Source organism: Salmo salar, chromosome 14, assembly GCF_965601325.2.
Source record: "Salmo salar chromosome 14, fSalSal1, whole genome shotgun sequence".
In the NCBI taxonomy this organism is placed as follows: Eukaryota; Metazoa; Chordata; class Actinopteri; order Salmoniformes; family Salmonidae; genus Salmo; species Salmo salar.
In genome coordinates this window covers 84,619,696-84,632,448 of record NC_138304.1, presented here as the reverse complement: position 1 = coordinate 84,632,448, position 12,753 = coordinate 84,619,696, and the positions used below count along the sequence as shown (strand labels likewise).

Here is a 12,753-nt window from a genome sequence, read left to right as displayed (position 1 = left end):
CTTCCTCAACTGTAAAACTAGTTCATCACAGTGGCTCCCCTCGGATCCTGTAAAACTACTTTATCACACTGGGTCCCCTCCTCTAATGTAAGACTAGTTAATCACAGTGGGCCCCCTCCACTCCTGTATGACTAGTTAATCGCAGTGGGTCCCCTCCTCTCCTGTAAGACTAGTTAATCACAGTGGGTCCCCTCCTCTCCTGTAAGACTAGTTAATCACAGTGGGTCCCCTCGGCTCCTGTAAAACTGGTTAATCACACTGGGTCACCTCCTCTACTGTAAGACTAGTTAATCACAGTGGGTCCCCTCCTCTCCTGTAAAACTAGTTAATCAAAGTGGGCCCCCTCCTCTCCTGTAAGACTAGTTAATCACAGTGGGCCCCCTCCTCTCCTGTAAGACCAGTTAATTACAGTAGGTCCCCTCCTCTCCTGAAAGACTAGTTAATCACAGTGGGCCCCCTCCTCTCCTGTAAGACTAGTTAATCACAGTGGGCCCCCTCCACTCCTGTAAGACTAGTTAATCACAGTGGGGCCCCTCCTCTCCTGTAAGACTAGTTAATCACAGTGGGTCCCCTCCTCTCCTGTAAGACTAGTTAATCACAGTGGGCCCCTTCCTCAACTGTAAAACTAGTTAATCACAGTGGCCCCATCCTCTCCTGTAAGACTAGTTAATCACAGTGGGTCCCCTCCTCTCCTGTAAGACTAGTTAATCACAGTGGGTCCCGTCTTCTACTGTAAGACTAGTTATTCACAGTGGGCCCCCTCCTCTCCTGTAAGACTAGTTAATCACAGTGGGCCCCCTCCTCTCCTGTAAGACTAGTTAATCACAGTAGGTCCCCTTCACTCCTGTAAGACTAGTCAATCACAGTGGGCCCCCTCATCAACAGTAAAACTAGTATATCACAGTGGGCCCCCTCCTCTCCTGTAAGACTAGTTAATCACAGTGGGTCCCCTCCTCTCCTGTAAGACTAGTTAATCACAGTGGGGCCCTTCCTCTACTGTAAGACCAGTTATTCACAGTGGGCCCCCTCCTCTCCTGTAAGACTAGTTAATCACAGTGGGCCCCCACATCAACAGTAAAACTAGTATATCACAGTGGGCCCCCTCCTCTCCTGTAAGACTAGTTAATCACAGTGGGTCCCCTCCTCAACAGTAAAACTAGTTAATCACAGTGGGTCCCGTCCTCTACTGTAAGACTAGTTAATCACAGTGGTCCCCTCCTCTCCTGTAAAACTAGTTAATCACAGTGGGCCCCCTCATCAACAGTAAAACTAGTTCATCACAGTGGGCCCCCTCCTCTCCAGCAAAACAAATTAATTACAATGGGTCCTCTCCTCCAGTGTAAAACTAGTTAATCACAGTAGGTGCTCTCCTCTCCTGTAAGACTAGTTAATCACAGTAGGTGCTCTCCTCCCCTGTAAAACTAGTTAATCACAGTAGGTGCTCTCCTCTCCTGTAAGACTAGTTAATCACAGTAGGTCCCCTTCACTCCTGTAAGACTAGTCAATCACAGTGGGCCCCCTCATCAACAGTAAAACTAGTATATCACAGTGGGCCCCCTCCTCTCCTGTAAGACTAGTTAATCACAGTGGGTCCCCTCCTCTCCTGTAAGACTAGTTAATCACAGTGGGGCCCTTCCTCTACTGTAAGACCAGTTATTCACAGTGGGCCCCCTCCTCTCCTGTAAGACTAGTTAATCACAGTGGGCCCCCTCATCAACAGTAAAACTAGTATATCACAGTGGGCCCCCTCCTCCCCTGTAAGACTAGTTAATCACAGTGGGTCCCCTCCTCAACAGTAAAACTATTTAATCACAGTGGGTCCCGTCCTCTACTGTAAGACTAGTTAATCACAGTGGTCCCCTCCTCTCCTGTAAAACTAGTTAATCACAGTAGGCCCCCTCATCAACAGTAAAACGAGTTCATCACAGTGGGCCCCCTCCTCTCCAGCAAAACAAATTAATTACAATGGGTCCTCTCCTCCAGTGTAAAACTAGTTAATCACAGTAGGTGCTCTCCTCTCCTGTAAGACTAGTTAATCACAGTAGGTGCTCTCCTCCCCTGTAAAACTAGTTAATCACAGTAGGTGCTCTCCTCTCCTGTAAGACTAGTTAATCACAGTGGGCCACCTCCTCTCCTGTAAAACTAGTTAATCACACTGGGTCCCCTCCTCTCCTATAAAACTAGTTAGTCACAGTGGTCCCCTCCTCTCCTGTAAAACTCGTTTTTCACAGTGGGTCCCCTCCTCTCCTTTCCTGTAAAACTAGTTAGTCACAGTGAGTCCCCTCCTCTCATTGAAAAAAAAGTTAATCACAGTGGGTGCCCTCCTCTAGTGTAAAATTAGTTAATCACAGTGGGTCCCTCCTCTCCTTTAAGACTAGTTAATCACAGTGGGCCCCCTCCTCAACAGTAAAACTAGTTCATCACAGTGGGCCCCCTCTTCTCCTGTAAGACTAGGTAATCACAGTGGGTCCCCTCCTCAACTGTAAGACTAGTTAATCACAGTGGGTCCCCTCCTCTCCTGTAAAACTAGTTAATCACAATGGGTCCCCTCCTCAACTGTAAAACTAGTTAATCACAGTGGGCCCCCTCCTCAACTCTAAAACTAGTTAATCACAGTGGGTCCCCTCCTCCCCTGTAAGACTAGTTAATCACAGTGGGTCCTCTCCACTCCTGTAAAACTAGTTATTCACAATGGGTCCCCTCCTCAACTGTAAAACTAGTTAATCACAGTCGGTCTCTTCCTCTACTGTAAGACTAGTTATTCACAGTGGGCCCCCTCCTCTCTTGTAAGACTAGTTAATCACAGTGGGTCCCCTTCACTCCTGTAAGACTAGTTAATCACAGTGGGCCCCCTCATCAACAGTAAAACTAGTATATCACAGTGGGCCCCCTCCTCTCCTGTAAGACTAGGTAATCACAGTGGGCCCCCTCCTGTCCTCTAAGACTAGTTAATCACAGTGAATCCCCTCCTCTCCTGTAAGACTAGTTAATCACAGTGGTCCCCTCCTCTCCTGTAAAACTAGTTAATCACAGTGGGCCCCCTCATCAACAGTAAAACTAGTTCATCACAGTGGGCCCCCTCCTCTCCAGCAAAAGGAATTAATGACAATTGGTCCTCTCCTCCAGTGTAAAACTAGTTAATCAGAGTAGGTGCTCTCCTCTCCTGTAAAACTAGTTAATCACAGTAGGTGCTCTCCTCTCCTGTAAGACTAGTTAATCACAGTAGGTGCTCTCCTCTCCTGTAAAACTAGGTAATCACAGTAGGTGCTCTCCTCTCCTGTAAAACTAGTTAATCACAGTAGGTGCTCTCCTCTCCTGTAGAATTAGCTAATCACAGTGGGTCCCTCCTCTCCTGTAAGACTAGTTAATCACAGTGGGCCCCCTCTTCAACAGTAAAACTAGTTCATCACAGTGGGCCCCCTCCTCTCATGTAAGACTAGTTAATCACAGTGGGTCCCCTCCTCTCCTGTAAGACTAGTTAATCACAGTGGGTCCCCTCCTCTCCTGTAAAACTAGTTAATCACAATGGGTCCCCTCCTCAACTGTAAAACTAGTTAATCACAGTGGGCCCCCTCCTCAACTCTAAAACTAGTTAATCACAGTGGGTCCCCTCCTCCCCTGTAAGACTAATTAATCACAGTGGGTCCTCTCCTCTCCTGTAAAACTAGTTATTCACAATGGGTCCCCTCCTCAACTGTAAAACTAGTTAATCACAGTGGGCCCCCTCCTCTCCTGTAAGACTAGTTAATCATAGTGGGTCCCCTTCACTTCTGTAAGACTAGTTAATCACAGTGGGCCCCCTCATCAACAGTAAAACTAGTATATCACAGTGGCCCCCCTCCTCTCCTGTAAGACTAGGTAATCACAGTGGGCCCCCTCCTGTCCTGTAAGACTAGTTAATCACAGTGAATCCCCTCCTCTCCTGTAAGACTAGTTAATCACAGTGGTCCCCTCCTCTCCTGTAAAACTAGTTAATCACAGTGGGCCCCCTCATCAACAGTAAAACTAGTTCATCACAGTGGGCCCCCTCCTCTCCAGCAAAAGGAATTAATGACAATGGGTCCTCTCCTCCAGTGTAAAACTAGTTAATCAGAGTAGGTGCTCTCCTCTCCTGTAAAACTAGTTAATCACAGTAGGTGCTCTCCTCTCCTGTAAGACTAGTTAATCACAGTAGGTGCTCTCCTCTCCTGTAAAACTAGTTAATCACAGTAGGTGCTCTCCTCTCCTGTAAAACTAGTTAATCACAGTAGGTGCTCTCCTCTCCTGTAGAATTAGCTAATCACAGTGGGTCCCTCCTCTCCTGTAAGACTAGTTAATCACAGTGGGCCCCCTCCTCAACAGTAAAACTAGTTCATCACAGTGGGCCCCCTCCTCTCATGTAAGACTAGTTAATCACAGTGGGTCCCCTCCTCTCCTGTAAGACTAGTTATTCACAATGGGTCCCCTCCTCAACTGTAAAACTAGTTAATCACAGTGGGTCCCGTCCTCTACTGTAAGACTAGTTATTCACAGTGGGCCCCCTCCTCTCCTTTCCTGTAAGATTAGTTAATCATAGTGGGTCCCCTTCACTTCTGTAAGACTAGTTAATCACAGTGGGCCCCCTCATCAACAGTAAAACTAGTATATCACAGTGGCCCCCCTCCTCTCCTGTAAGACTAGGTAATCACAGTGGGCCCCTTCCTGTCCTGTAAGACTAGTTAATCACAGTGAATCCCCTCCTCTCCTGTAAGACTAGTTAATCACAGTGGTCCCCTCCTCTCCTGTAAAACTAGTTAATCACAGTGGGCCCCCTCATCAACAGTAAAACTAGTTCATCACAGTGGGCCCCCTCCTCTCCAGCAAAAGGAATTAATGACAATGGGTCCTCTCCTCCAGTGTAAAACTAGTTAATCAGAGTAGGTGCTCTCCTCTCCTGTAAAACTAGTTAATCACAGTAGGTGCTCTCCTCTCCTGTAAGACTAGTTAATCACAGTAGGTGCTCTCCTCTCCTGTAAAACTAGTTAATCACAGTAGGTGCTCTCCTCTCCTGTAAAACTAGTTAATCACAGTAGGTGCTCTCCTCTCCTGTAGAATTAGCTAATCACAGTGGGTCCCTCCTCTCCTGTAAGACTAGTTAATCACAGTAGGCCCCCTCCTCAACAGTAAAACTAGTTCATCACAGTGGGTCCCCTCCTCTAATGTAAGACTAGTCACAGTAGGTGCTCTCCTCTCCTGTAAAACTAGTTAATCACAGTAGGTGCTCTCCTCTCCTGTAAAACTAGTTAATCACAGTAGGTGCTCTCCTCTCCTGTAGAATTAGCTAATCACAGTGGGTCCCTCCTCTCCTGTAAGACTAGTTAATCACAGTGGGCCCCCTCCTCAACAGTAAAACTAGTTCATCACAGTGGGTCCCCTCCTCTCCTGTAAGACTAGTCACAGTAGGTGCTCTCCTCTCCTGTAAAACTAGTTAATCACAGTAGGTGCTCTCCTCTCCTGTAAAACTAGTTAATCACAGTAGGTGCTCTCCTCTCCTGTAGAATTAGCTAATCACAGTGGGTCCCTCCTCTCCTGTAAGACTAGTTAATCACAGTGGGCCCCCTCCTCAACAGTAAAACTAGTTCATCACAGTGGGCCCCCTCCTCTCCTGTAAGACTAGTTAATCACAGTGGGTCCCCTCCTCTCCTGTAAGACTAGTTAATCACAGTGGGTCCCCTCCTCTCCTGTAAAACTAGTTAATCACAATGGGTCCCCTCCTCAACTGTAAAACTAGTTAATCACAGTGGGCCCCCTCCTCAACTCTAAAACTAGTTAATCACAGTGGGTCCCCTCCTCCCCTGTAAGACTAATTAATCACAGTGGGTCCTCTCCTCTCCTGTAAAACTAGTTATTCACAATGGGTCCCCTCCTCAACTGTAAAACTAGTTAATCACAGTGGGTCCCGTCCTCTACTGTAAGACTAGTTATTCACAGTGGGCCCCCTCCTCTCCTGTAAGACTAGTTAATCACAGTGGGTCCCCTTCACTTCTGTAAGACTAGTTAATCACAGTGGGCCCCCTCATCAACAGTAAAACTAGTATATCACAGTGGGCCCCCTCCTCTCCTGTAAGACTAGGTAATCACAGTGGTCCCCTCCTCTCCTGTAAAACTAGTTAATCACAGTGGGCCCCCTCATCAACAGTAAAACTAGTTCATCACAGTGGGCCCCCTCCTCTCCAGCAAAACGATTTAATGACAATGGCTCCTCTCCTCCAGTGTAAAACTAGTTAATCACAGTAGGTGCTCTCCTCTCCTGTAAAACTAGTTAATCACAGTAGGTGCTCTCCTCTCCTGTAAAACTAGTTAATCACAGTAGATGCTCTCCTCTCCTGTAAGACTAGTTAATCACAGTAGGTGCTCTCCTCTCCTGTAAAACTAGTTAATCACAGTAGGTGCTCTCATCTCCTGTAAGACTAGTTAATCACAGTAGGTGCTCTCCTCTCCTGTAAAACAAGTTAATCACAGTAGGTGCTCTCCTCTCCTGTAAAACAAGTTAATCACAGTAGGTGCTCCCCTCTCCTGTAAAACTAGTTAATCACAGTGGGCCCCCTCCTCTCCTGTAAGACTAGTTAATCACAGTGGGCCCCCTCCTCTCCTGTAAAACTAGTTAATCACACTGGGTCCCCTCCTATCCTGTAAAACTAGTTAATCACAGTGGTCCCCTCCTCTCCTGTAAAACTCGTTTTTCACAGTGGGTCCCCTCCTCTCCTTTCCTGTAAAACTAGTTAGTCACAGTGAGTCCCCTCCTCTCATTGAAAAAAAAAGTTAATCACAGTGGGTGCCCTCCTCTAGTGTAAGACTAGTTAATCACAGTGGGCCCCCTCCTCAACAGTAAAACTAGTTCATCACAGTGGGCCCCCTCCTCTCCTGTAAAACTAGTTAATCACAGTGGGCCCCCTCCTCTCCTGTAAAACTAGTTCATCACAGTGGGCCCCCTCCTCTCCTGTAAGACTAGTTAATCACAGTGGGTCCCCTCCTCTCCTGTAAGACTAGTTAATCACAGTGGGTCCCCTCCTCTCCTGTAAAACTAGTTAATCACAATGGGTCCCCTCCTCAACTGTAAAACTAGTTAATCACAGTGGGCCCCCTCCTCTCCTGTAAGACTAGTTAATCACAGTGGGCCACCTCCTCTCCTGTAAAACTAGTTAATCACAGTGGGTCCCCTCCTCTCCTGTAAAACTAGTTAGTCACAGTGGTCCCCTCCTCTCCTGTAAAACTCGTTTTTCACAGTGGGTCCCCTCCTCTCCTTTCCTGTAAAACTAGTTAGTCACAGTGAGTCCCCTCCTCTCATTGAAAAAAAATGTTAATCACAGTGGGTGCCCTCCTCTAGTGTAAAATTAGTTAATCACAGTGGGTCCCTCCTCTCCTGTAAGACTAGTTAATCACAGTGGGCCTCTCCTCTCCTGTAAGGCTAGGTTATCACAGTGGGTCCCCTCCTCTCCTGTAAGACTAGTTAATCACAGTGGGTCCCCTCCTCTCCTGTAAAAATAGTTAATCACAATGGGTCCCCTCCTCAACTGTAAAACTAGTTAATCACAGTGGGCCCCCTCCTCAACTCTAAAACGAGTTAATCACAGTGGGTCCCCTCCTCCCCTGTAAGACTAGTTAATCATAGTGGGTCCTCTCCTCTCCTGTAAAACTAGTTAATCACAATGGGTCCCCTCCTCAACTTTAAAACTAGTTCATCACAGTGGGTCCCCTCCTCCCCTGTAAGACTAGTTAATCACAATGGGTCCCCTCCTCAACTGTAAATCTAGTTAATTACAGTGGATCCCCTCCTCTCCTGTAAGACTAGTTAATCACAGTTGTTCCCCTCCTCTCCTGTAAGACTAGTTAATCACAGTGGATCTCCTCCTCTCCTGTAAGACTAGTTAATCACAGTTGGCCCCCTCCTCTCCTGTAAGACTAGTTAATCACAGTGGATCCCCTCCTCTCCTGTAAGACTAGTTAATCACAGTGGATCTCCTCCTCTCCTGTAAGAGTAGTTAATCACAGTGGATCCCTTCCTCTCCTGTAAGACTAGTTAATCACAGTGGATCCCCTCCTCAACTGTAAAACTATTTAATCACAGTGGGCCCCCTCCTCTCCTGTAAAACTAGTTAATTACAGTGGGTCCTCTCCTCTCCTGTAAAACTAGTTAATCACAGTAGGTGCTCTCCTCTCCTGTAAGACTAGTTAATCACAGTAGGTGCTCTCCTCTCCTGTAAAACTAGTTAATCACAGTAGGTGCTCTCCTCTCCTGTAAAACTAGTTCATCACAGTGGGCCCCCTCCTCTCCTGTAAGACTAGTTAATCACAGTGGGCCACCTCCTCCCTGGCGCTGTGGGCCCCCCCCGAAGACAGCCGTGGGCCACCCCCCCGTCTAGATCACAGTGGGTCCCCTCCTCTCCTGTAAAACTAGTTAGTCACAGTGGTCCCCTCCTCTCCTGTAAAACTCGTTTTTCACAGTGGGTCCCCTCCTCTCCTTTCCTGTAAAACTAGTTAGTCACAGTGAGTCCCCTCCTCTCATTGAATTTTTTTTTTAATCACAGTGGGTGCCCTCCTCTAGTGTAAAATTAGTTAATCACAGTGGGTCCCTCCTCTCCTGTAAGACTAGTTAATCACAGTGGGCCTCTCCTCTCCTGTAAGGCTAGGTTATCACAGTGGGTCCCCTCCTCTCATGTAAGACTAGTTAATCACAGTGGGTCCCCTCCTCTCCTGTAAAACTAGTTAATCACAATGGGTCCCCTCCTCAACTGTAAAACTAGTTAATCACAGTGGGCCCCGTCCTCAACTCTAAAACGAGTTAATCACAGTGGGTCCCCTCCTCCCCTGTAAGACTAGTTAATCATAGTGGGTCCTCTCCTCTCCTGTAAAACTAGTTAATCACAATGGGTCCCCTCCTCAACTGTAAAACTAGTTAATCACAGTGGGTCCCCTCCTCCCCTGTAAGACTAGTTAATCACAATGGGTCCCCTCCTCAACTCTAAATCTAGTTAATTACAGTGGATCCCCTCCTCTCCTGTAAGACTAGTTAATCACAGTGGATCTCCTCCTCTCCTCTAAGACTAGTTAATCACAGTTGACCCCCTCCTCTCCTGTAAGACTAGTTAATCACAGTGGATCCCCTCCTCTCCTGTAAGACTAGTTAATCACAGTGGATCTCCTCCTCTCCTGTAAGACTAGTTAATCACAGTGGATCCCCTCCTCTCGTGTAAGACTAGTTAATCACAGTGGATCCCCTCCTCAACTGTAAAACTATTTAATCACAGTGGGCCCCCTCCTCTCCTGTAAAACTAGTTAATTACAGTGGGTCCTCTCCTCTCCTGTAAGACTAGTTAATCACAGTGGGTCCCCTCCTCTCCTGTAAGACTAGTTACTCACAGTGGGTTCCTTCCTCAACTGTAAAACTAGTTTATCACACTGGGTCCCCTCCTCTAATTTAAGACTAGTTAATCACAGTGGGTCCCCTCCTCTCCTGTAAGACTAGTTATTCACAGTGGGTCCCCTCTTCTCCTGTAAGACTAGTTAATCACAGTGGGCCCCCTCCTCTCCTGTAAGACTAGTTAATCACAGTGGGCCCCCTCCTCTCCTGTAAGACTAGTTAATCACAGTGGGCCCCCTCCTCTCCTGTAAGACTAGTTAATCACAGTAGCTCCCCTCTTCTCCTGTAAGACTAGTTAATCACAGTGGGCCCCCTCCTCTCCTGTAAGACTAGTTAATCACAGTGGGCCCCCTCCTCTCCTGTAAGACTAGTTAATCACAGTGGATCCCCTCCTCTCCTGTAAAACTACTTAATCACAGTGGATCCCCTCCTCTCCTGTAAAAGTAGTTAATCACAGTGGTCCCCTCCTCCCCCGTGAAAATACTTTCGCTGAGGGAATAAACATTATAATAATAAAGAATTTTAGACAAAAAAATGTAATAAACTTATTAAACGTCATAAAAACTTTCTCATAAGTGCAGTTTACCAACTTCTGAGGGATTAAACTCTCTTGTGTTTATTTTAATAAACAGACTAAACTTTGTTATCATATGATTCATGTTTAAAGTCAAGTGTAAAACTATTGTATATACTCAGGCAATGTCTCAAAAAAGGCAGAAAAGGTCAAATATGGTCACCAAAATTGTGCTATGGCTATACACGACTGACACTTTCGAATCAGAGACAGATTCTTATGCCCATCCCCCATCCCCTTCCACATCGCCCGAGCAAAACCCAAACCTTCTTAAAGCTAACAGCTCACACTGTTGCACCTAGTGGCCAGTTTCCACATCATCTCCCAACGTCCTCACACATGGATGTACGTCGAATACTGACTTGTATCACAGGTGACCTGCCTTAGTATATTATATTGTGTATTTTCCGGATAGTAAGATATTTCAAACACCACAGAGTAAAAACCACTGAAAGGGAACAAAGTTCAATTCTGTGTTTGTTTAGAATGAAGGATGACATTATAAGGATTTCCGGAGTGCAAATATCACCCAAATTCCCTCATGTAATTTGGTGTGACTGTGAGCTAAAGTCATTTGGTGTTAATTCAATTTGAAGTCACATCTGTTGCCTGATGAAATGAAATCAGAAGCTATCCACATCATGCTCTCTCTCTCCGTCTCCCTCTCTCTCTCCCTCCCTCCCACTCCCTACCTCTCTTTTTCTTAATCTTTGTTCTTCACTCTCTCTCAATCTCTCTTTGCCTCGCTCTCTTTCCTCCCTCCCTCCCTCGCTCTCCTTTTCTCTCACTATTTTTTAAAAATCTTTCTCTTTCCCTCTTTCTCCCTCTCCTCACTCTTTTTCTCTCTTTCCCTCTCTCTGTCTCTCACCCTGTCTCTCTCTTACACACACACACACACAAACACAGACTCCCTCCCACACACGCAAACACACACACATTCCTCCTATGACCTTGGGCTTCCTCAGTACAGGTCATATAACAGTGAGTGTTTTGATTCTCAAGGAGAATCTCCAGACCAGACAACCGATAAACATGTTCATCAGATGACCACATCTGATACTCCCCCCCTTGTTGGTTAGCTAGCTGACAGAGTGCTGTTGTACATTGATACTTCTAACAAGCTCTCACAGTCTCACGTCAGAATTACACTTTCATCCATGTTTCTCAAGCATCAAATTTCAAAGTTGTTCGAACCGTCAAATTTCAAAGTGTTTAGGCATTAACTCCAAATTTGTAAGGTTAGGGTTAAGGTTAGCCATTAACTTTGAATGGTTAAGGTAAGAGTTAAGGTTTGTGATAGGCAAAAAAATTATAATAATAACTTTCTATCACTGGATTCGAACATGCGAACAGGCACAAGAGGCAGATGCTAATTGAAGGTAACAGCGCTCACTGTTGCCCCTAGTGGTCGGTTTCCACGTCATCTCCCAACGTCCTCACACATGCAAGGACATCGAATACTGACTTGTATCACGGGTGACCTGGTTGGATAATCCACCCCTGGTTGATTAGCTAGCTGAGAGCATGCTGTGGTACATTGTGTGCATTGTGTCATGATGTTCCTTCCTGTTCCTTTGAAGTGTTCTACTTTCCAGTTTGATATTTTATGAACATTGGCCAGAGGATACACCAGAAATATGTGTGACTGTGATGTGAATTATGACAGCCACAAAATATAATGACAGAGGGAGAGTGTGTGTGTGTGTGTGGTGTGTGTGTGTGTGTGTGGTGTGGTGTGTGTGTGTGTGTGTGTGTGTGTGTGTGTGTGTGTGTGTGTGTGTGTGTGTGTGTGGTGTGTGTGTGTGTGTGTGTGTGTGTGTGTGTGTGTGTGTGTGAGGGGAGAGAGAGAGAAAGAGCGAAAAAGGGAGGTGAAGAAAGAGAGACAGACCGAAAGAGAGACACATGCTTCTGCATGGTTCAGTGAGTATTGATCAAGTGTCAGGGACTGGAAGATGGATCACTGTAAGCCCCCCTCCTCCCTCTCCTTCTCTCCTATCCTCCTCCTCTGTCTCTCACTCAATCAATCAATCAGTCAGTAGTGTTGGTTCGAAGCTATGTCAGGGTGAGGGAGGAGGAAACAGCCGGAACTCTTCACGCTATACCGTATCCATCTCTCTTTTTCTCCTTCACTTTTACACTCTCTCTCTCTATCTGTACTCCTCCCTATCCTTTTTCTCTGATATCAATGTCATTCAACCCCCTCTCTTTCCATTTCTCCACCTCCACATCTCTCCATCCCTCCATCTCTCCATCCTGCACTCCATTCCATCTCTTCATCTCACTATTTCTCCATCTCTCCATCTTGGCATCGCTATACATCTCTCACTCGTCATCTGTCCATCTCCTATAGAACATTAGTCCCGTGTGGCTCAGTTGGTAGAGCATGGTGTTTTCAACGCCAGGGTTGTGGGTTCGAATCCCATGGGGTACCAGTACGGGGGAAAAAAAGAAAATGTATGAAATTACTACTGTAAGTCGCTCTAGATAAGAGCCTCTGCTAAATGATGTAAATGTAACATTGATGAAATGCTGATGTGAAGTTATTTGTTGCTTACTTCTTTGACAGACAGGGTTAATACATAATGATGATAATAGCATAGCGGACAGTTGGAAGCCCTTTACACTCATACCGTATACGGGTTTAAAAATGGCAGATTTGGAAGCTGATAAGCACATAAATTGGAACACAGTGGTTATACAGTAACTCAAGGTCTCTGCTTCACAGCTCTATATGGGTTTTGATTGACAGCACCACGCTTAACAACAAGTTGCCCCCATCCCTCCTGCTAATTGGGCAACT

At 46.1% G+C, this 12,753-nt stretch overlaps 1 non-coding gene across 1 annotated transcript; it reads left to right on the top strand.

Annotated features, from left to right (window-relative positions):
- Positions 1-12,315: 12,315 nt before the first annotated feature.
- Positions 12,316-12,384, top strand: trnae-uuc (transfer RNA glutamic acid (anticodon UUC)). The gene has a single exon. It is a non-coding gene; the product is annotated as a tRNA-Glu (tRNA).
- Positions 12,385-12,753: the final 369 nt, after the last annotated feature.